This window comes from Ambystoma mexicanum, chromosome 6p (assembly GCF_040938575.1).
Source record: "Ambystoma mexicanum isolate Mex_15411 chromosome 6p, UKY_AmexF1_1, whole genome shotgun sequence".
Lineage (NCBI taxonomy): Eukaryota > Metazoa > Chordata > Amphibia > Caudata > Ambystomatidae > Ambystoma > Ambystoma mexicanum.
The window spans coordinates 68893986-68919545 of record NC_090935.1 but is presented as its reverse complement, the minus strand read 5'-3'; the positions used below and the strand labels follow the sequence as shown (position 1 = coordinate 68919545).

At 39.5% G+C, this 25560-nt stretch overlaps 1 protein-coding gene across 1 annotated transcript in view; it reads left to right on the top strand.

The window, feature by feature from the left end:
- The window catches only part of LOC138511223 (long-chain-fatty-acid--CoA ligase ACSBG2-like), a 412570-nt gene that overhangs the window by 123918 nt on the left and 263092 nt on the right, over positions 1 to 25560 (top strand). The window lies entirely within an intron of this gene.

Sequence of the window (25560 nt, the reverse complement as noted above, 5' to 3'; positions counted from 1 at the left end):
ACACAGTATAAAAAAAGTAACTTTATTTCATATATATATACAATTATGACTGGGAAGGTGGGGCAGAAACTGAAACAAAAACAGGAGAATTAGGCATTTCTAGATAACTGGGATCAGATGAAGAAGGGAAGGAAATCTCATCGGAACGCTTTGGTCCATAGACAGGGATTGGGGTTATCTGCGTGGGATAGGGTGAGGGGGGACAAGTGCAGGTTGGACAATGGTGTGCTGTTGGGGGTTTCACATAATTTTCCACAAAGTTTTTCAAATCCATAAAATTTTGCATTAGGTCGTCCATTTTTTGATTAATCTGCTGTAGAGTGATATCCTCTGATTGTTGTTGTGAGATGCTTGGAATTTTTGTATGGTCTGTAATAAAAAAAATGTATATGTGAAATGTATACAAAATAATATTTATTAATTGGTTTATATAGTAAAGGTGGACGATTTTCTAACATTTCCTCTCGTGGGAAATGCTCCTCTAGGCAGTCGAGAGTACTACACATTTCTGTGAGAAAACAAAAAAGTAATATGTTTTTTTTCTATTATAGAAAGTTTATAAATATATGAGTAAAAAGAAGTGCACTTACTATGTCTGGTGAGATATGTAATCAGTAGTGTATACGTCTGGTCTTGCTGTTGGTTGTGGAGCGTCTGTGAGGTAATTATGGTGGAAGCCACTTTATCTTCTTTTGGTATATTCCATTTTAAAACATATTGTATTTACATGAATGGTTAGTGTGTTACATATATGGGTAACATTTTTTAAGTATTACTACATAGACTTTGTATGTGTGCTGCTTTGTGAATTTGTTAAATGTTCCTATGTTATGATATAACTATTACACATACCTCCCCAGAGTTTTTAGGTGGTGGTACTGCTGTCCCAAACATGTCTGCGGACCGTCAAATTCAGTAGAAAGGGTTCAGTATGTTCCATATTATATGTACATATATTCAAAGTTATTATTGTTAAGTTGTGCTACTAAAACACTATGAAATTCAGTAAAAAAACTTTGTTAAAGGGATGTTATGGTTAAGTTGCGCTACTAAAAACCTATGAAATTCAGTAAAAAAACTTTGTTGAAGGGACGTTATGGTTAAGTTGCGCTACTAAAAACCTATGAAATTCAGTGAAAAAACGTTGTTAAAGGGACGTTATGGTTCAAAGTAAAACCGAAAAACCCCTGAAATTCGGCAGTTATGGTAAGATAAGCAACCATAACTCGTGCCGCCACCGTGCACTGCTAACACTAACACCCAGGACATCAAAGATGACAACACAAATGTCATTGATGACATCACTGATGACATCACGTGGCTGGCTCTCCCTTTTTTTCCTTTCCTGACATATCTAGGCCACATGATTTTCTTCAGTAACAGTCAGGAACTAAAAATTGTAAATTACTATATTCGTAGACTTATCCTTCAAGTATGTTCTTAGAATAATTCCCTTATGGTCCAGTCATATCATATGAAACATATACATAGGAGAAGTCACAACCTTGAAAGACAGCAATCCTTTTTGTGCATTAAAATTAGAGCCTAGTTAATTGAGCCTAGTGGACACAACCACTAGAAGGCAATACAGACCTGCATGGGAACATGTGGCCATGTTGCTTTCCTGACTACAGGTACGTATAGGTATAGTAAAGGACCCAACTAAGGCAACATTCTAAAACCTACTTCCAACCAGTGGCCAGACTGTTAGGTCCAAGGGCCCTAGCCATGCACACAAGGCACTAGGGGCTTTGCAAACACAACACAACATAATACACAGACTGCAAATATCATCATATTGTCTTCAATGCACTCCCCATCCCCAATGGAGTCTTCCTGCACTCACCAAAAATGATAGTCGCCTGTGCAGCTACCCGCCAATGAAGTATATGTGAGTAGCTGCGTAAAAGTTCTGTATGGCAAAACTCTGCTGGTTAAAAAAATCCGTCCATGTAGCAATGTCTTACTGCCCTCCCTGAAGCAAGACTGTGGCCAAGCCCTAGCCTCTTGGGTACATGCAGAGGGCTATGGCCTCCGGCATGCACCCAAAAGCCTAGGTCTTGCCCACAACCACCACAAGGCCATGGTGGCATGCATGGGAATACCATACTTGACAAATGTATCACAGTCACGGACACCCTTACCCACCACCACAACACAATGGGAACCCACAACGTCAACATAACCACCGGCAACCCTAGCCAGCAGCGGGATGTCAGAAGGTATGGTTATAATAATCCAAATGAGCTAAGGCAAAGGGAATGCACTCTTTATACATATGTGTGCAATCCACATACCATTATCACAGTGGTCCCATACATGGCCACATTGCGTTGTGGGTGTAGTGCCCAAGCCCTAGGCTTTTGGGTACAAGCAGAAGCCTCCAGTCTCCACCCATGCACACAAAGCCCTAGGCCTTGCCCATAACCACTACAAGGCAATGCAGGCATGCACAGGAACATTTGGCCACGTACCATACTTCACAAATGTACCACAGCCGCCAAATGCCCAACCCACCACCATAACACAATGGAAACCCACAAAGTCAACACCAGCATCCCTAGCAACAGCACAACACGTTGTCAATTTCTTTGCATCATCTGCATCATCTGCAATGTACTGCACGTTCTCAATGGTGCGTCCATGCAGTCGCCACAGAAGGTTGTCGCTTGAGGAGCTACCCACAAATTGCTGCATTGCTCACATACGCCCCTCACGCACCACCGTCTTCTTTGCCCTAAACAAATATATCATATTTTCCACTTTTCACTCCCCCACACTTTTCATCCCCTCTTTCACCCACCCAACCCTGCAAACCATGTTTTGCAACCCCTTCCGGCATGGCAAATTTTCTGCAGTACTTGCGTACCCCACTCGGACACGACTGTCTTCTTTGACCTAAACAAATAAGTCATATTTCCGCTTTTCACTCCCCCAAACTTTTCATCCCCTCTCTCTCCCACCCAATGCTGACAACCAAGTTCCGCAACCCCTTCTGGCGCAGCACTATCTTCCGATACACACATGGCAGCTTTTCTCAAAAATGTTGACGCACAGCACGCTTCCCTCCAGCCAAACCACTGGCCGCATCCAATGCTCGCCGACATCACATCGTACTGCAAGCCAATGCTATAGATATCCATGACCTCATTGAAGACCACCACCTTGATATGCTGGTGGTCACTGAAACCTGGCTTCACCCAGCAGCAGGACCACTTCTAGCCCTTGCTATTCCCCCAGGATTCAGCATCCTGAGAACAGACAGGACAAATACCCAAGGAGGCGGAGTTGCCATAATAGCCAAAAACACCCTGGAAATCAGAGCATGCCCAATAGAACAGATACAAGGTTATGAACTCCTGCTAGTCAAGTATACCTCCAACCCCAAAAGCACCACCAACCTACTAGTGGTGTACAGATCACCCAACAAAAACACACACCCTGACTTGGACATCCCACTACTCCTAACGCCCCTCATCAAGCCTAAAACCAAATGCATAGTCCTCGGTGACTTTAACCTAGGATACAATGACCCCCTCAACTCAGAAGCATCTACATTTTATACAGCCATGTCAGAGATGAACTTCATACAACTGGTAGATAAACCCACCCAGTCAAAAGGAAGAACCTTAGACTGGCTTCTCACTCTTAACTCTCTAGTCACCATTGACTCCATCCTCCCAGTCAATTGGTCAGACCACTATGCAATTAACTTCACCATAGACAATGCCAGTACCGAACACATCACCCCTAAAAAACCAGAAACATTTGAGACTAGAAATATCAAAAAGCTCTCTTCCGACAAACTCACTCCAGCCCTGAGTGCCTCCTTCGCCCATATGGTTCTAGGCACCAACAACCCCTCCTATCTAGCAGAACAATACCAACAATGCCTCACCCAAACTATCGACCTACTTGCACCCATCACCACTAAAACCCGTAGACCTGATAAACGCTCCTGCTTTTGGTTTAATGAAGAACTTATAGCCTTAAGACGCACAAAAAGATCACTTGAACACCTCCATAAGAAAAACAACACCCCAGAATCGGCATCAGTTTTCGCTGAAGCCAACAAAACTTACAAATCAGCAATAATCACTCAAAAAGCCAATGCCTTCAAACTCTGCATTGCTAACGCGTCCTCAGACAGCAAAGAACTCTTTACCATTCTTAGAGAGCTCGAAAACCCCTGTCAAATCTCAGCACCTTCAAACGCTAGCAAAGACTGGTGCACCACCATTCAAAACGCACTCTCATCCAAAATCCTCCTACTACAAAATAAAATCGATAGTAAAAAAACACTCCTAGCTGACAAAACTCCACCCACCATATCAACGACCATCTCAAACGCCACTACTGGTCCCCCATTCCAATTCTCACCAGTGACTAACAAAGAAGTTTTCGACACTATAATGAAACTCAAAGCCTCCAACTGCAAGGAAGACCAATTCCCATCCCATCTAGTGAAACTATGCGCCCCCACTCTCACACCTATCATCACTGAATTCATCAACGCTTCCTTCCTCACAAACACAGTCCCCACCAGTATCAAAAAAGCTTGGGTGACACCACTTCTAAAAAAACCTTCCCTGGACCCAACAATACCCACTAACTACCGACCCATTACAACGGTCCCATTTCTCCTAAAAATAATCGACAAAATAGCCTACTGCCAAATTCAGAACCACTTGGAACAACATCACCTACTAGGAGACCACCAGTCAGGTTTCCGTCCCAACCATAGCACAGAGACAGCTCTCCTTGATCTGAAGATCCAAATGGATGCCACCAGAGAAGCAGGTAAACTCTGCCTTCTGATGCTCTTGGACCTCTCAGCGGCCTTCGACCTGGTTGACCACGACAAACTCTGTAACACTCTAGCAAACAACTTCAATCTAGCTCAGAACGCTACCAACTGGATCAAATCCTTCTTGGCTGACAGGACTTCCAGAGTATCCATCGGCAAAGAATCAGCAGACCTAGTGTCTGTCCCTGCAGGTGTGCCGCAAGGCTCCTGCCTATCCCCCACTCTGTATAATGCCTACACCAAGCTATTATTTGCAGCCTTGGATGCCCTTGGTGTCATCTATACTAACTTCGCCGATGACACCCAAATCCTCATTCCTCTCTCAGGCAACCATGAACAAGACTCCCTCCTGGTTAACCAAATCTACTCACTCATCCAAAACTGGATGGCTAACAACAGCCTCTGTCTCAACGACGGCAAAACCGAGCTCCTCATACTAGGCTCCTCCAGCAAAATCAACACCTTTGAGCCCGCCTTTAAATCATTCACCATCTATGGAACCATAATCCCTGTTCGTAAAAAAGTCAAGACCCTTGGCGTGTACTTAGATGCCACACTATCCATGTCTAAACAACTAAACACATTAGCCTCATCCACTTCCTACACCTCTAAACTCATCTCCCTCAGCCGTAAATTCCTCTCTACCAACAACTGTGTTACTCTAGCCAGAGCACTCATACTGTCTAAGCTAGACTATTGTAATATCCTATTCCTTGGCACCTCCAAAGCCAACATAGCCAAACTTCAACTCATGCAGAACAAAGCCCTCAGAGCAGCTCTAGGCATCAAAAAATCTGAACATATATCCAACACCAGAAGAGACCACCACTGGCTCCCCATCCAAGCCAGAATTCTATTTAAAACCCTGAGCATCACCCACAAATGCAGGGCTAGCAAAGCACCCAAATACCTCAACAACACAGTCATGATGAAGCCCCAGACCAGACTCCTCAGGTCCAACAAAAATGCATTCCTTGAAACCCCCAGATACAAAAGAGAGAAAGCAGGGGGCAGCAGCTTCAAAACACTGGCCCCCACACATTGGAATGCGCTACCTACCCACATTATGAATGAAACCTCATTCCCCAAATTCAAAAGCCTTTTGAAGACTTGGCTCTTCAACAAGTTCTAACTGAATCAGTGCACTAATCCCCTCCAATCAACTATTTTACCTGACTGCTTTGTATATTAGTGTATATTATTGATTCCTATTATTGTACATTTTGGATTGTTATACCTGTACACCTCTATGTTCATTCTAAGATTGCATTATCCCATTGTCTGTAACTACGCCGTGATACCCCCGGGTCTGGGCGTATAACAAATGTAATAAAATAAAATAAAAATAAATAAATGATACTTTTGTCTGCGGAATGAACAAGGAAATGGGTCAGCAGAGCGGAGCCAGATATCACACATTTTGTGAGACGTCCATTTCCGATCTTTGCAACAAACCTACTGGCCAGATTTTCACCAAACACACAAAAGCATGCTTTACAGACCAAACCCCAGTTCCTGCTGCAAATCTGGTTAAAATCTGACCAGCCGTTCGGCCTGTAGCTGTGCACAAAGTTTTTCCCCATTCAGTCTATGGAAAAAAAACAAATGTGGGACCCCCTATAAATTTGCCCCCCCTTGCACGAAACCTCACTAAACTTGCCGAAACAATTCAGAGTTGGCCATATACTATTTTTTGCAAAGTTTGGTGAGGATTCCTCCAGGGGGAGCAAAGTTATAAGCCGCCAAAAAAGTGGTATTCCTTTGGGTTTAGCAACTTAACCATAACTACACGGTCGCTACCGCAGGAAGTGTAATATTTATAGATATATATGTATATATCAAATTCAGTAAAAAAAACTTTGATAAAGGGATGTTACGGCTAAGTTGTGCTACTAAAAACCTATGAAATTCAGTAAAAAATGTTGTTAAAGGGACGTTATGGTTCCAAGTTAAACCGAAAACCCCCAGAAATTCACCAGTTATGGTAAGCTAAGCAACCATAACTCGCGGCACCACCGTGCACTGCTAAGACTAACACCCAGGACATCAAAGATGACATCACAAATGTCATTAATGACATAAATGATAACATCACATGTGCATTTACTTTTCATGAAAACTCTGTACAAGGGATTCTTATTACAATGGTGACAGAAAAAGTGTCAAGGATAATTGGAATCGATATCTTGAGTTATGTAGTGCATTAGGCAATGCATTGATATAAATAGCATTCTATTATGAAGTTCTTTACAGTATACTAAGCTACTCAAGTATAAATATAAGCATTGTGTGCAGCATACATGATAGAGGTGCAATATTCACAATCTTACCATGTTGAATAGTGAAATGATAAATGCTTTCTTATTAGAGTTTTGTGTACTGTGCAACATGTAATAAGTAGCTAATAAAACCGCTTACTACATAATTTCATTATTACATACAAAACCCAAAGACACAACAACACATACAAATATGAGAATATATAGAGAAAGTGAAGTATGTAAAAAAGCAGCAGTAGAAGCAGAAAGTGTTCACAACCTAACTGATTATCTTTATGCACAGAAAGGCTTACTCTGCTTCAAACCTACTACTTCCATATGTACAAATATCATATGATGTGACTGCACCCTAAAGAAACTAATGCAAATACAAATATGAGCACATCCAGAGAAAGTACATTAATAAAAAAACAACAAAACAATAAGAAAGTGTTGATAACCTTACTGATTGTGTATTTTTCCTATGTATATGTTTTATATGCTGTGAGTGGACCCTAAGTGAATTATTGTGAGAACATATTTAAAGTATAAATCTATAAATATACTACTTTTTGATTTTTTTGTCCCTAACTATTACTGTCTAAGATATATCACTAAAGGAAAAAAAACAGCGAGTCAGACATGTGATGTTATCAGTGATGTCATCAATGACATTTGTGATGTCATCTTTGATGTCCTGGGTGTTAGCCTTAGCAGTGTATGGTGGTGGCGTGAGTTATGTTTGCTTAGCTTACCATAACTGGCGAATATAAGGGGTTTTTCGGTTTTACATCCCTTTAACAAAGTTTTTTACTGAATTTCATAGGTTTTTAGTAGCGCAACTTAACCCTAATGTCCCTTTAACAACGTTTTTTACTGAATTTCATAGGTTTTTAGTAGCGCAACTTAACCATAACGTCCCTTTAACAAAGTTTTTTTTACTGAATTTCATAGGTTTTTAGTAGCACAACTTAACCATAACGTCCCTTTAACAATGTTTTTTTACTGAATATACATTTTCATAGTGCAAATTTGATAGATGTTTACAAGGATTCCCTTACTTTAAATACATGTAACAAAGAACATACTGAGCCCCCTGCTAATGAGGTTGATGTCCGCAGACTGTGCGTTTGTCCGTGAACGTACGCAGACAACATCAACACTACCCAAACACTCATTATATGTAATAATAAAGAAGTGGAACCTATTTATCTAACACATCAACCATCCATTTAAATACCACATGTAACTGCACAACTAGGAGCAACATCAGACCTACACAACAGTAAGAATACAATTTACCAGAAACTAGTAAGTAAACTTTATTTTTCTTATATATTTCTGAACTTTTTGTATTAGGTACACTAAAATAAATATATTTTTGTTTTTTACACATAAATGTCCAGTACTTTGGAATTGGCTTGAGGAAAATTTCCCACGTGAGGAAATGTCTGAAGACAGTAATACTAATGGTAGACACTTTATAAGCAAATTAATAATCACTACTTTATGTGCACTTAACATAAATATATTTTTTTTAACCACACAAACATTGAAAATAATACACCAAAAGACACATTGGAAAATACTCTGCAGCGCATGGAACAAAACATAGACATGCGCATGGAAAATTTCAATCTTTTGAAACATTTTGTGGAGGACCACATAAAAGAAAAAATTAAATACCATTGTCCCACATGTACCTGTTCCCCCTCTCGATGTCCCAGTCAACTATCCCCAAACCCTCAACACCAAGGAAAACGTTATGATGAGACTTCCATCCCTTCATCCCCTCCCATTCATCCTCTCCAAACCCCTAATTCCCCTATGTTTGTATCAGTTTCTGCTTTCCCCTCTCTTTCATAAATTGTGTATATGTATATAATAAAAAAAATATTATGTGTCTTTTAATTCAATCCTTCATGTCTTATTTTTTTTAAAAAGCCAGTTGAGGTGTCTGCGGATAGAGTGCCTTTCCGGAATGTTCATGATCAGCCAAAATGGGGGTGTCCTAAGGACACTATACCTGTCTGTACCGTTCACAAGCAAGATGGAACTGTCCTAAGAACACGCGCGGTGTCCGGGATGTCGATAAGTGAACAAAATGGAGATGGCATATGGACACTATACTTGTCTGTACCATCCGCAGGCAAGTTAAAACTGTCCTAAGAACACACAAGGTATCCGGGATGTCCGTGATTTATCAAAATGGAGGTGTCCTAAGGACACTATACCTGTCCGTACAGTCTGTAGAACATCTACGCACATGCACACCACACCCATAAGTCCTGCGAACATCGCGCCTGTCCGTAACTGTGTGTCTCACTTGTGCCGCGCTTTTAATTTGTTAAGGATCGGAACACTGTCCGTAGAACACCCGCCCGCATGCGCATGACCGTTCCCTGCGGACACCCGTTACCTTCGCTGACATATTCCCAACGTCATCATGTGACCGCACCCACGCTGAGCGTGTGTCCTGATTTGCGGACACTGTCCGGTTCCCCAACATTTTAAAATAACTTTTTCAGAAAATCCAAATTATTTTACAGTAAAAATCCACCATTGCACATTTCACAGACAATGAACCTGGCTTTCCACATACTTTTTGGAACTTTTTGAACCTTTTTGGGTGTGTTCGATCTGACTGTGAAGCGCAACCCTCCACCCTAATAAAAGGCCCACCCCAGAGATGATCTTCATTGTGCTTCTGGCTATTGCAGATTGACTTTTGCTGCCTTTGCTGCTCTTGCTGAGATTATCAAATCAACCCTGATGGCATCCATGGCTGTTGTTGCTACATCTGACGCAGCACCACCCACAAACCCTCCACCACCACCACCTCACCAAGGACCTGCAGAGGGGAACAGGCGTGAGGATGTAGAGGACGAGGATGAAGAGGATGAGGTAGAGGAACGCCCTACTACCAGCACTCGTCAGGAGTCTTGGGTGTGGCGGTTGTTTACCATTCATGGTAACGTACCAAAAGTATGTGCGAACAAGGTCACCTCCAACCAGTGCAAAATGGTGCTGAGTCGTGGGAGACGTGGTTCGTACAGCTTTGGTACGACACCCATGAAGCCACACCTGAAGTCATTCCACGGTGGGGCCGTTCGTAAGGTTGTACCTTGTGATGAACGTAGTAGGTTGAGTTGCTCTACCAAATGCTCCGTTTCCACTCCTCTCACCACAAGAGACACTACTGTGGGAGAGCGCATCTCCCAGCTGCCTCACAAGTCTTTGAAGTGCTTTCGAAACTGCAGTCACAGAGCATCAGAAGACCTGCTACCGACCTAAGTAAGGACAACCCTACATCTTCCTCTTTCCACCTGCCCTTTCTTATCCCCGCGGTTGGTGTTCCTTCATTACCCTCCTTTCCCCTCCTCTCCTAGTGTGCCGTGTGTAAAAATCAAAAAACATATAAAAGAACAAAAATAAAAAAAGGCTCTTTTCAGAGCCACCTTTCACAGTTTAAACATAGAAGTGGCAAATAAACAATACAGGGCCCTGTGCAATTTGTAGAAGTCTGCGGACAGTTCTAGGACATATAACGTTTTAGGGTGCTGAGTTCTCTGGGAGGAAGTGGTGGCTCTGAAAAGAGCCTTTTGGTCGTGTTTTTGTGTGTTTGAAAACTTGACATTGTCAACATCTACTGCAAAATAGATGACTGTAATTCCAAAAAAGGTTGCAATGCATTTTGTACATTTCTCAAAAAAATGTGATTTCCAGCATAAGTAAGATGGACTCCATCTCTCCGAAAAATGTATGTGCTACGAAACATAACGAAACATAATATTTTCATTGTGAAAAGAGCACATGCCAACATCTCTTAGAAAGGCACAAACAACCTTCTTGACATTGTGCCTCGCTTTCTCTATTTGTGGACCAAATGAAGAAAAACGCAGGCACATTTGTCTTTGCGCAATACGAGAAAATATTACTTGGGAATTTGGAAACATGTCCATGACCTTCCCAAGTCCTTCTTTCATTGCAAATTGCAAAGAAATTCCAGACACATGTCCTAAACTGTTCCCTCCACAATGAATTATAATTATGTCTGGATGATGCTCTGTCTCTAAAGTAGCACAGAGAGGTACCAAGTCCAGCCACTTAATTCCACGCACTCCATGCCAGTACACTTCCACATGAGGGAATCCAAGATCTGCAGCTACTCCACAGCATTCTGCATGCAACTACAACCAATGTATCCATGAGTCTCCCAAAATGCAGATAATCTGTTTTCAGAAAAACACAAAGCCATAGCTATCTATTCTTCTCTCAGGAAAAAGATGTTCTGACAAACTCTCTCCTTACACAACACACCCAGTAAACTTTACTGAACATTCCCTAGCTCTGCTCATTCGTATGCCTCTCCAATCCAAAACCCCAGTATGTGATACGCGCTGTCCGCGGACTACCGCCATGTCTGCGGACATATCAAAAACCTGAGCGTGGTGAATGTAAAATTGAATAGTGTGTTCCATTTCCCCTTTGAGGTTGGCTCTGAAAAAAGACATTTTTTTTATTTTTTGCAGATGCTTGACAGACACCTGTTATTTTGAATTTTTTGGGGGGGTTTCTTCTTACTTTACTACTAAAATCTTGACATAACCGTCTCCAAAGCAACACTTATATTCCAAAACAGCATAGCATTTCCCAAAAATGATAAGAATATCCATCTTCTTTAAAATAAACCTCATTACTGGAATCAATATTCTCATTATTACAGAAAAACATACCTGCTCTTAGCATGAAATCACACATGCCTCGGTTGATTGCACACCTACCAATGTTTTGCTGAGGACAAAAAACAGAACTATTGTCCCATATTGCCCCAGGTAGTAATCCAGAAAAAATACTTTGGCATTTGGAAGTATGTTCATTACTGCTTGAACAAAGTGTTCCAAATCTGCCAACAAAGTAGGGGCACTGACGTAGCGCAAATGGAAAGCACCATAGTGCAAAACTACCAGATGTGGACTTTTCATCCTGCCCATATCTTCACAAACGTGTGCAATTCCCTGTACATTGCAATCAGGTACAGTGCTCCACACCACCTCCACTCCTTTAACATCGAAATTGTTTGCCACATGCCTGCATTGAGCATACTGCTGTAAAGCATGCACAAACATATCTCCACCGCCAACATCCTGACTTTCTCCACCTCTTTCATCTTCATGAGACACTTTCTCTTTCAACACAAATCCACAACCTCAACATCTGATTGGCTAATCCCTACAGTCCCCTTTCCATGCTGGATTTGCTGGAAAACCCTGGATGTGGTACGCCCTGCCCGCGGACAGCTGTGGTGTCCGCGGAGCACTCAACTCTTAGCCAGACCTTCTACCCTTTCCCCATCAATCTCGGTGCCATTCCCTCATTGGATACAGCTAAGCAGTCACACAACCATCCACCAATCACATCCAAGACCTCTACATCTAACTCCATCATCAGAGTTCCGCAATTCAAATGTACTGTTGATCACTCTGAGTACAAGTCTCATATCATTGCACCTACTACAAAAACTACTTTACAAGTCTCCAAGATTTCTACTTACAGCTGCATGCATACCCACATGCATGAATACAAACTACAGGTATGCACATTTTATTCACAGTACATGTACAACTCTTATGATAGCATATAAACAGAGTAATGCCACCAAACCTGCATAACCTATAAAATGAATTTATTGCAATTTTTCCCGTCTACTACAATCAACTGTCACTTCCAAACCTGTCTGCTATCTACAACACAGCTTTAAAAAAACAAGTGAATTTCATACACTTAAAATTCTACTCATTTGCAAACCATGTTGAACTAACATATTGTAAATAAAATATAAAGGCTGCACATAGTCAAATGAAATGCATGCATACACTGTGTTCAGATATCAAACAAGAATATTACTACAAAAACATAAAAATCAATGTCTAAATACCACGCTCCTGAAAATCAGCAACATCTGAACTACAAACAACATATCCGGAGAAACCTGCTCATTCCACAAAAAAAGAGTAAGTACAATACTACCTTAATATTCTTACTGTTACTCAAACACACTGTGTAGTTCATTCATGTAATTTGCGTACCAAAAAAACTGAGATTTCTGAACCATTCTGCCCACAAATCCCCATTTATTAAACAGGGATTAGCAGACAGAATGGCCTACAAATCCCTGTTTTGTGGAACACAAATAACATAACTCAACCCCAACAATGTTAGTATTACAAAACAAAGAATTGTTTTAATTTTATACCATTAGATTTACTATTAGTGCTTCTCCTCACCACTAGCTCACTTTCTACTGTTATCTGAACCGCAGTATAGTAACACAAAAAGAGAAGAATAGCCTTCCCAACTAATTGTAGCTGCCCAATGCACAATCACACACCACCATATACATCTTTACCATCATACTCAGACACTCATGCACACAACACACATACATTGCAGAACGGCCCAACACATACCTTCTTTTTTTTCAACAGACCCCAAAGAATGCCTACCAAAAAGGAAGTCCATAGAAAGCATTGCAGAAATAGAGCAAATGAAAATAAAAGTGTCCAAAATAATCTTCCATCTCTAGCAGAGTTTGTACAAAAAGTTCAAACAAAACAGCTAATACAGTCATTTAGCGAAACAAAACAAGCTTCCAGTACAGAAACTTTGCCTCTTCTATCAAAATGTAAAAGAAAACAGAAAATGATTAACAATAATTCAGCTACCACTACTGCTAAAACTGCTCTTATAAATCTTGATATACTAGCAAGTAACCATAGCAAAAAAGTATTTTAGCAAAAATGTACCGCCACAGAGTCCTTCAGAATCTTATAAAAACAGGAGAAAAATCATGAACAACCTTTAAAACCTACCGTAGAAAAGGTATCTTAGAAGCTTTGATAGACAGTGCAATCCTTCTCAAAAGAAAGTTATTTATTTTAGTGTTAAACAGAATGAAACCACTAACAAAACTAACTACTAAATTACAGAAAAGACTTCTTTATAAACAGAATGTCAACAAAAAAACTCTTCTTAAATATCTGTGGAGGTGAATGGAGTCACACCACGAGCACAGAACCATATTTTAATGAAGAGGCATACAAACAAAACCAAACAAACACAATCGCAGTGGACGAGGTTATGAACAACTTAATAATACCATAATACAACAAGAAATACTGCTTATAAAAATATCCCCAGAAAACTCAGAATTACCTCTCCATTCGACTGATCCAGAACGTCCAGTCTACAAATGGCCATGCACGTCAATGTGTAACATTCCCAAAAAATCTTTCACATCTTTACGCCAGTTCCTCAATCAGTATGTGAAAGGCAAAGACAAAGTCAAAATGAAACTGCTGCAAAATATGGATACCTGTCCAGTGCGCAAATACACAGGACTACAAGGACATTCATTAGCCTGCATTTTAGGGCCTATTTGCAAAAGCACCTTCCATCATATAAAAATGATATCAACACATCATTCAACTATAAGAAATCTAGTCTATAAACTGTACTATGCTAAAAGTCCTGCTTTGGCACTAGCCAATTTAAATAACAATCTTCTACATGGTACAGCCAAAGACCTACTTGAAGCAATCGACCATATCCAGAAAAAATATTTTGAAAGTGAAAGCCACTTACAAAATGCAATAGCTTTACAACAGACTAGCAACTATTCTACACTTGGCAACCTTCTACTACACACATACAAAAAAGAAATATTAACATTTAAAAGTACATCCGCTGAAGTACCAAACCATGTGTGTGTGTGTTGATGCAGAACTTTATATAAAAGTAACATAAAAACTATAGACGTGACATACAAAATAGAAGACAATGAAGATTCCAAATGGTTTGAATTAGCTCTCTACCTTATAGCAGAAAACAAAATAACTGACCACTTAATAATTTGCATATACTGCACCACAAAACTTGACAACAACCAAACTCCTTCACGTGCTATCACAAATAACTAATTATTCCCACTACCAAAACCCCTCCAACAACTCAATTTTTATGAGGGCATCATAATTCAAAGAGTGCACCCATTACAAGCAATAATACACCTTCAACCAAAAACAGCAAAATGACCTCCCTCTGATTTGGTGAAAGGCATTTGTGGCAAAGTAGTTTATCTACCATTAGATCTAAAAGAAAATGTGCACACTCTGGGAGTGCAACGTCCAATAGGACAATCTTTAATTGTCTTAGTAAATGGTGTACCTACAAAAGACAAAAGAATTTGGCATCACTCGTAGACTTACATACAGTTAGACAAGCCTTGCAATATCTAAAAGACAGTAATGAATACTACAAAGAAATAAATATTGAAGAAAACTTAAGGGAAACAACTGAAATAATTCAAGAGTCCCAGAAGCTGGTCAATTGGAACTTCTAGATCCTGCAATAGTATCCAATATTTTAGACCATTATACATTCATTCATTACACTCTAATGACACCATAGAGGATGCACTAGAAACGTGCCAAATGCAACAAACCAAAGGATCACCAATCAGCATATGGGAAAAAAGTATAGAAGCACGTGCTTTTCCTTTACTCTTTCCTACTGGCAAAGGAGGAAGGTACAATGATAGACCAATTCAGATAACAGCATCAGAATACCGCTCGTTACGAATGTATTCTGAAGATCCCAGATTTAGACAAAATGTGTAATACATATTCCACCTACTCTTTGAAAGTGAACTAGCAACCCTATGTTACGGAGTTGCACACACATTGAAATCAGGAACCCACTTTCAAAAAATGTCAGATACACAATTAATACAAAAAGTGCAAGAAAAAGATGAGTTTCTACAATCAAGCATTACAAATCTGTTAGCAAACATTCATGGTACGAAAGAGTACTGGTTCCGACGTCACAGAGATGTATGTTGTTTGATAAGAAACCTTGGCCCACCCACTTGGTTTGTTACATTAAGTTGTGTAGAATATGCATGGGAAGATTTACATTTCATATGCATATCAAACAAAAACAAAACAAACATAGATATACTAACACCTGGAGAACTTTGCTCTCTAGATCCTGTTAATGCTTCAAGATATTTCCATCATCGTTTCATTGCTATGCTGCACTTTATTTGTAATAAAACTGCTCCTCCCCTCGGAGAAGCGCAACACTTCTTTTGGAGAAAAGAATACCAAGCCAGAGGAGCACCACATATCCACATGTTTTTATGAATTAAAGATGCTCCTAAATTTGGTCAAGACAGTGATGCCACTGTTTTACAGTTTATCGAAAAATATGTAACTTGTGAAATTCCATTGGAAGCAACAAATAGTGATCTTCTTGCACAAATTGTACAATTTCAAAGACACAAATGTGGCAAATATTGTCGCCACAAATACAAAAACAAAGGGAAATACTACACCAAATGCCGCTTTGGTTTCCCTAGACAAGTTACAGAAATAGGTGAAGTGAACAACTTCATGTCGTCAGTTAGACATAGTGTTAAAGGTAAATCACAGAACACATATTACATAAAAAGAACGGAAGAAGAAAAATATATCAATGATTACAATGCAATCATTGCCCTCTTATGGAATGCAAACATAGATGTGCAGTACATTGCAGACAATTCCACTGCAGTTGCACAATATGTTACAGCGGCTTAACAAAAGCAGAAGAAAACAGAGCTTCAAGACCACTGGAGTGACCTATCATCGGACAAAACACTATCTCAGAAATTGTAAAGCTTAGGCATAAAAATGCTCTCTCATAGAGAATGTGGCTCCTATGAAGCTGCAGATCGTTTAACTGGTACTGCTTTGTAAAAATAATCCCAACAGCCAAGACATTTTGAAAAACAATTTACTGGACACATACTACCCAGACATGAGTACCACTTTGGAAACCATGTGTCTATACCACATAGCCCAAAACTTCACATACAAAAATAATATAAAACCAGATGAAAAAAAGGTAGATATAGAGTGACAAATTGTGAAGGCAGCTTAGTGAAACTTACCAAACAAAGCTTAATTAATCATATCAAATTGTCATTAAAAACTCCTCAACATAAAGAACTATATTACATGTCCCTACTACAACTTTTTAAACCATGGAGAAAAGAAGAAGAGATACTAGAAAACTATGACTCCTATGAAGACGCTTTCAAAGCAAATTAAAGCACTATCACCAATGTAAACTGTACACAGTACAAAACAATGTTGCACAATGAACAGCAACACGAAGAAGACCTACAGGCCCAACTAGATAAGGATACTCCGACAGTAGTCAACCTTCTGTAACAGGAAGCCAAGAACCACTGGGACAGCCACTAATAGCAAAAGAGGCAGAATTAGCTATGAAAGAAGTAGAGAACACCATGTGTCACTATGAAGAAGATACAGAAGACTTAATAGTACTACAATCAAAATTAAACAAAGAGCAGCGTACCATTTTTCAAGAAGTAACAAAACAAATTGCACATGGTGTACAACATGAAAATAAAGAATGTACCTGCCAAAATTACAAACCTATACTACTCTACGTCAGTGGTGAAGCTGGTTCAGGCAAAACATTCTTAATCAAAATCATCAGCAAGTTCCTTAAACAATTGACAAACAACAAACTGTCAGCTGGTGTAATTGCCCCCACAGGTTTAGCTGCCTACAACATAGGAGGTGTCACTTTACACCAATTACGACTCCTTCCAGTAGAACACCAAAACAAATTAGAATATTACAAACTTTCTACAGAAGCTGCAATGGAACTACGCAGAGTGTTAAAACAAATGAAAATGCTACTAATAGATGAAGTGGACATGGTCTCCAACCTAATGTTGGCTTTGATTCACCTCAGATTGCAAGAAGTACTTAATAAACTACGAAGAGCTCTTTGGAGGAAAACAAATTATTGTTTTTGGCGATCTTCTTCAATTGACACCAGTGAAAGCTGAACCTATTTTTAAAACCTTAGGACACAAACTCTGCTGTAAAACTGTTTGCAGCATAGGAAATGTCAACCTTTGGCAACATTTCCAATACAAAGAATTAACAGAAAACATGCGCCAATCTGCAGACCTCACTTATGCCAACATTTTAAAAAGTATTAGAGTTGGTGTGCTTTCTCAAGAAGCACAAGCAATACTAAAAACCTGGGACATCCATGCACTTTATGACCATAACTCATGTGCTACTGATGTCATGGAACAATTAGCACACAAAAATGTCAATTGTATGTCCTTAATGCCAACTCTTGCAAGCTGTTGCAAATTCAATGAAACAATGTTGAAAAAAGAAATGCAACCAATACTTGAAATTTGCTCCACAAACAAACTGGACGTACATGGTATGACACTACCCATGTGTCAACAAGCCACAACAAGGCTGGTTTGGAGAAAATATTAAAATTATCCTTAAACTGTAGAGTAATGCATAAACGTAACCTTGACGTGGAGCAAGGACTAGTTAATGGAGCACTGGGTACAGTTGTTGGCTTTCAAACATACCCACGTGACAACAACATTCAGTTTGTCAATATTCTCTTTGACAAACTTTCAGAGGTAAAACGGATAGGGCGCTCAACAGCTCGATTCCTTCTTTTCAAAGACACGTATGTATGCAGAGAACCATTTTCTCTAACTCTAGCATACGCAGTCACCATTCACAAATCACAAGGTCTTATCCTAGATAAAGCATTGATAGATATTGGGAACACATCCTTTAAGAAGGCATGAGCTACGTAGCACAATCACGCGTAGGTACACTTGACGGTCTATTTCTAATCAACTTTGATGCAAGTAAAGCTGATATTCCTTGCATTTTAGAATACAATAGACTACGTTCACCATCTAAAAAAAAAAAAATCCTGTTCCACAAAAAGGAAAATGTAAAAGAAAACTAATTCAAACAGAAATGCAACAGGATTTCACTGCAAATCCTCCAAAGAGAGTAAATGAAGCTAATACTTCAACTACCACAACCAAAGAAGAATCTATTACTCAAAGTGCCTCAGGTACTTCTTCAAAGAAGCAACACACACTCCGAATAAATGACTTGGACACAAAACTATTTGGTCCATTCAAATTTTCAAATATAACTAGTGTAAATTGCTACGCAAATGTAGCAATCAATATTCTATTTCAATTGCCACCAATTGTTGACAACATTTACTTACACACTACAGACCAATTGTGTTTGCAAATGTTAGTCCTTCATATAAACGCAACAAACAATCCTGACAAAACATACAGTGTTCATGGAATAAGACAAGAATTGCACTACTGTGCTGGAATGGTAACATTTACTATAAACTCACAAGAAGATCCACAAGAATGTCTAATGTACTTACTACAAGTACTGGAAAACAAAAATATACCTATAAATGAAATGTTCCAGATTTCATACATGTGGAAACATACATGCACTCTCTGCAACAATGTGGCAGAGGAACAAATCCCTAATGAGCGCTTTGTGTATGTATCCATACCTAATTGTGGATCCGTTCCATTTCAGCGACTTCTACAAAATGCAAACCATGGTATATTATGTATTACCTGCGATTCAGATAATCGCTCCACCTTACTAATACAAACACATAGTAAACACATAATACTAATGCTTATACGTTACAATGCAGAGGGTACCAAATACAACTGCAAGCTGACTGGATTCACACATGGTCAAGTATCACTTGATAAGAAAACCTTCACAACAATAGGTATAATCTACCATGCAGGAGCCACAAACAATGCAGGTCACTACACTGCATATATAAAAAAGAAATGTGGATGGTTTGAATGTAATGATAGTACCATTACTCCAAAGCAGAGATTACCAGCAAATCTTACAAACGCTTATTTAATCTTCTTAAAACCAAAATGTAATAACTAATGTGTACTTAAACATTAACAAAACTTAAATTAGCAAACTATAAACAGTTGGAATACGCCAACAGGTATCTAACTGCTCCAAGATTTTTCAACAACTAAACAAATAAATCAATAACACTAATAACTAATCTGTGCATAAACATTAATAAAACTTCAATTACAAAACTATAAACAGTTAAAATACACCAACAGGTATGTAACTGTCCCAAGATTCTATAACAACCAAATAGATATATCAATACCACTGAAAAATAACAAGAAATAAACAGTTAGAATACGCCAACAGGTATCTAATTGCCCCAAGACTTTGGAACAACCAAACAAATAAATCAATACCACCAATAACTAATCTGTGCATAAACATTAATAAAACTTCAATTAGAAAACTATAAACAGCTACAATACGCTAACAGGTATCTAACTGCCCCAAAATTCTGCAACAACCAAACAAATAAATCAATGCCACAAAATTATAAAAAGAAATAAACAGTTAGAATACGCCAACATGTATCTAACTGCCCCAAGAATCTGCAACAACCCAACAGATATATTAGCAACTTGAGAATATAAATTAAAAACTATAACCAGTTAGAATTCGATAACAGGTATCTAACAATCTGCAACAAGCCAACAGATAAAACATTAGCCAGAAGCAACAAGTGAACACTGAAAACAAACAAACAAATATATTGTAGTATAACAAAAAAAGTATTTTTTTGCCCACAGACCCAATGATTTAAACTGAGAAACTGAGAAAATTGCACAGTACACTGGTTTGTAAACTACTAAATATGAGGGTTGAAAAAAAGCTGAAATGTAATAAGTCTTTATAAAATACCTACACTAACATGATCTTTTCTTTTATCACAGAAATTGAAAAAGAATATCTGCTCCAGTTACCCAACTCATGAAAAAAATATATCCAATCACAAAAAATCAAACAGTAAGTATATTCTAATAGAACGCATAAATACTGCTGCATAACAGAACCAGTGAAGCAAACATCTAACCATACACCACAATACGAAATATTTACTTCCATGGATATGTTATACTGCAGTGCTTGTTACCAAACTCTACAATATTAATGACATGACGTAGCCAAAACTTCACATACAAACTATACAAATCAAACAGTACACAAACTGTAGATTTGCAAATATTTGGCCATGCACCCAAGACTCTAGGCTCTGGCCACAACCACTGCAGCATATCATACCCATAGAATCAAACATTTAAACTATGCCATATGGGCCTTTTTATGTCCGCGGACACCGCGCGTGTCCTTAGAACAGTTTCAACTTGCCTCCGGACAGCACGGACGGGAATAGTGTCCTTAGGACACCCCTCATTTTGACTAATTATGGACATCCCGGACAGCGCAGGCATGGCGAACACATCAGGGGCAGGCACCTGCCACCTAAACAAAAACCTCCCCAAGCACTCTTGCACACCAAAACACTCCCCAAAATTGCAGTTTGCCTCTGTTCGCCACCACACTTCATGCTCTTCACCATCCAATCAGCGACCACGTCACATGTCCGCGGACATGACACGAGCCGATCAGCCAGTCGGTTTCCTGTCCGCGGAGCGAACAGGGAAGTGTGTCCACGGAGCAGTCATAGATATCACTAATTTTTTTAGACCTACTTTTTGATCGTTTTAACAAAAACTACTGTACGGATTTTCACCAAATTTACAAAAGCACGCTTTGGACCAAGCCGCTACTCCTGCTGCATATTTGGTGAAAATCCGTCCAGCGGTTTTGGCTGTAGGCGTGTGCAAAGTATTTTCCCCATTCAGTCTATGGGAAAAAAAAGAAATGATGGGACCCCCCTATAACTTTGCCCCCCCTGGGCCAAACTTCACCAAAAAAATTCAGAGTGGGCCATATACTTTTTTTGCAAATGTTGGTGAGGATTCGTCCAGGGAGAGCAAAGTTATAAACCACCCAAAAAGTGCTCTTCCTATGGGATTAGCAACTTAACCATAACTACCGTGGCTGTGTAATATATATGTCACTGCCCTTTAGTTAAGGTGAGTCAGACTCCCGTAGGAACCCCTCAGAATTCGATTGTTAATAACCTTTGATTCGAGTAACAGATTTGAGCAAAATTTCAAAAGTGATTAAGGATTAGCGGGTTCCACCAGACTGCAATGTTTTGTAAAGATTTGCTAAAAAAATCAAAATGTTATTAAGAAGATAAGCATTTTTTTTTCCAAAAGTGTGGCCTACTTCCTATTCATTTTCCCATAGACACATTTTTGCCAAAGCGCACAGCCTGAACCGCTGGACAGATTTGAACCAGGTCCAAAATAACATGTGCACAAATTGTTGACTCATGATCCATACGTGGTTTGGGGTTGTTCTGTGCAGTAGTTATTTAAATATTTGAGGAGAAGGGGTACCCCCTTCTCAAAAAATAGATAGCTATAGCTCTGGGATTTACCCAAAGCTGGGTGTTTTTAGAAATGAAACAGCCACCATCTTGTTTTCCTCCTGGTGCAAGAGATAACTGCAGCTATAGCTGAGGATATGGGAAAATGAAAAGCAGGAAACAAGTCATTTCCAGGTACTGAGGGACTGAGTTTGCAACGCAAAGCTTTCTGTAGCCTCAGCTATAGCCTCAAATAGCTTTCATCTCAAAGCAAAGCAAACTGCATCACAGAAACAGTGTGTGTTGTGGGGGAAAGGGAGAGGGCTGAGGAGGTGAGGAGGCCATCTGGGACGTTGGGGGAGCTGGCACAGGTGATGGGGCACTTGGTGAGGGCATGGGGGTAGGAAAGCATTTTTTTCAGCCATTTCTCCAATATTCGCAGCTACAAGAGGCCACGGATAGCCGCAGGTAAGAGTAGTTCCATGCCTGCGGTTACAGTTTCCTTTTTCTTTTGTAAGATATTTAGACATCAACATTGACGTTTGGGGTGAAAAATCACTGGCCTTGTCTGCCATTCAGGTCGCCCATCCATGCAGTCAACAGGCCAGCCTCCCTAGGCCATGTTGACCAATAAATGAGCCAATTTTACAGGACCACTTGCAGGCTCTTTTCTTGCTTTGAAGCTAAGAATGGTCGGTCCCGGTTACCTCATGGGTGGCCGACCGAATAGGCATCGGAATACATTTTTTTAAACTGTTCTACTGTCAGTCCTTGAAGGTTTTGCACTCAGAGACCATTTTTGCCCTTGCATTCTGGTATTTGTAGTCAACCAACCAATAGCTAAAAAAAACAATAGATATTTTATAGAAAAATTTGGTTTTCGATCCCTGCACTAACTTGGCCATGTTGCCTAATAAAATAGCCCACCTTATAGGACCACTTTTCCTAGTTTTAAATATCTTGGAACACATGGCATCCGTATACATTTTTTTAAACCGTGCTACTGTCAGTACCTGGAAGTTTTGCCTTTTGCTGAATTGCATCCTGGTATGTGTAGTCTCACAGTCAAGATGGGGAGATAATGCCACCATTGTACACTTTTTGCCTAACATAGTTCTATAAGGATTTATATATTTGAGTGGCACTATGGTATGTGTACTTTTCAAGTTAGCTGTAAAAAGCAGAGTATTTTTGAAAGCCAGACATGGGGGTGAGGAAAGGGAATGATGAGAGAGCAAGTAAGTCATGAGTATTTGCTCACGATGTGGCAAGAGAGTTTGTAATCCTGGACACTGGTGCAGTTATTCTCCCCTGATTGTGGCTGCGTTTCAGGGCACAAATAATGGACACATGTGGGTGAAGAGTGTAATTTTTTTTGCAGAGGGCGGATGCAAAACGTTTTATTTTTTTTGGTTTGCAAAGCTTGCTTAAGTATTTCGCTACCAGAAGTTTACTCAGGTTTTCATGCTCCCTGTGCAGACTCTTACTCTCAAGACCACAAGCATTTGTTTTGCATTGGGATTTTTTTTACCAGGTAATATTTCACGACTTATTGTGGGTTTAACAGGTGAGCACCTTGTATGTACTATGCATGGTCCAACATTTGTGTGTGGTACACTGTTGGCGCATTAACATGTAGTAATCATTAGGTCATTGGGAAAAAGAATCCATCGTGGATTGAAAGAACCCTACAGTATAGAGATACAGTTTGTGGCATTTATACGGTTTTGTAATAGCATGTTTGAAGTGTATTGTAATGAAGGGTATGTTTAAAGTAGTTAGATACCCGTTGGCATATTCTAACTCTATTGGATTTGAAAAGTACTATCGTTGTACAATGGATGTATTATTTAAGGAGAAGTGCAATTGGATGTTTGAAGTGCGTTGTAATGAAGGGTATGGTTAAAGTGATTAGATAACCATTGACTTATTCTAACTGTGTATTGTAGTTTATTTAATGAGTACATTTGGTTTGCAAGAATATTAGGTAGGCAATTCTTAGATTTGCTGGTAACCTATGTTTTTGGAGTTATGTAATTGTCGTTACATTCAAACCAACCACTTCTTTTTTTGACATATGCAGTATAGTGGCTTGAAGTGGTTGTGGCAACAGTGTGGTCGATTATGCCTAGAGTTGTGAATGTTTTCTTGCCAAGAGATACTTGGCCTTGTGTAAAGCTAGTGAGTTTACTGTTAGTTTTGGTACCATTTGTGTTGTACCTTAGAAGCATTAGTATCACTTAATGGCCATGTACATTTGTTTGTAAGCTGTGGCGATTGAATTGCAAAAAGAGCATAATATGCCATGATGTGCATTCTGCAGATGTTGGTGAAATGGAATGCATTAAGAATTTGGTATGGATACATGCACAAAAAAAGTTCATTAGGGATGTGCTGTAGTGAAACATGGTTGCAAAGCGTGCACATATATTTTCACGTGTATGAAATCTGGAAGATTTCATTTATAGGGATGTTTTTGGTTTCTAGTACTTTAGGAATTCTTGTGGATTTTCCTGTGTGTTCATGGTGAATTGTACCATTCCTAGACAGCAGTCCAATCCTTGCTTTATAACTGATACACTGCTGGTGCTGTCAGGATTATTTGTGGCATTTTTATGAAAGGCGAGCATTTGCAAACACAACTGGTCTGAGCCGTTTAAGTAAATGTTGTGAACAATTGGTGACAATTGTAAGAGAAGTTTGATTGCTACATTTGCATAGCAATTTACGCCAATTGTGTTGCTGAATTTAAATGGACCAGGGAGTTGTGACTCTATATCCTGTGATCGGACTGCAGTTGTTTTTCAACAAGTGACATTTGTTGCTGTGTCTTTTGATGGATGTGCCCTTTTTTTATGGACTGGAGAGTTTTGTGCTGGTATAATTTGTTGGATTTATAATGGTATTGCAGGGAGATTTAGTATAGCATCTGTTTGTATTACTTTTCTTTTGAAAGGTTTTGTTTTTTTAGGTATAGGATACATATCTAGATAGGTGTATACGGTGTATGTAGCCTGTTGTATTCTTCGATCAATGTCTGCTCTCTGCTGACATATTTAAATAAAATGGTTGGCCAAAATAGGGTCTTTAAAGTAAAAAGTTTGCCCTTGCACACCTCCTATTACCATTGCCACTTGATGCACTTTTTACTGTACTGGAAGTCTGCAGTGTCATAATGTGATTGCGTGTGTCCCCAGACATCGTCAAGTGCCGCGCCTGTGCGGCATGATGATGTGTCCATGTTCGGTGTTTGCGCTT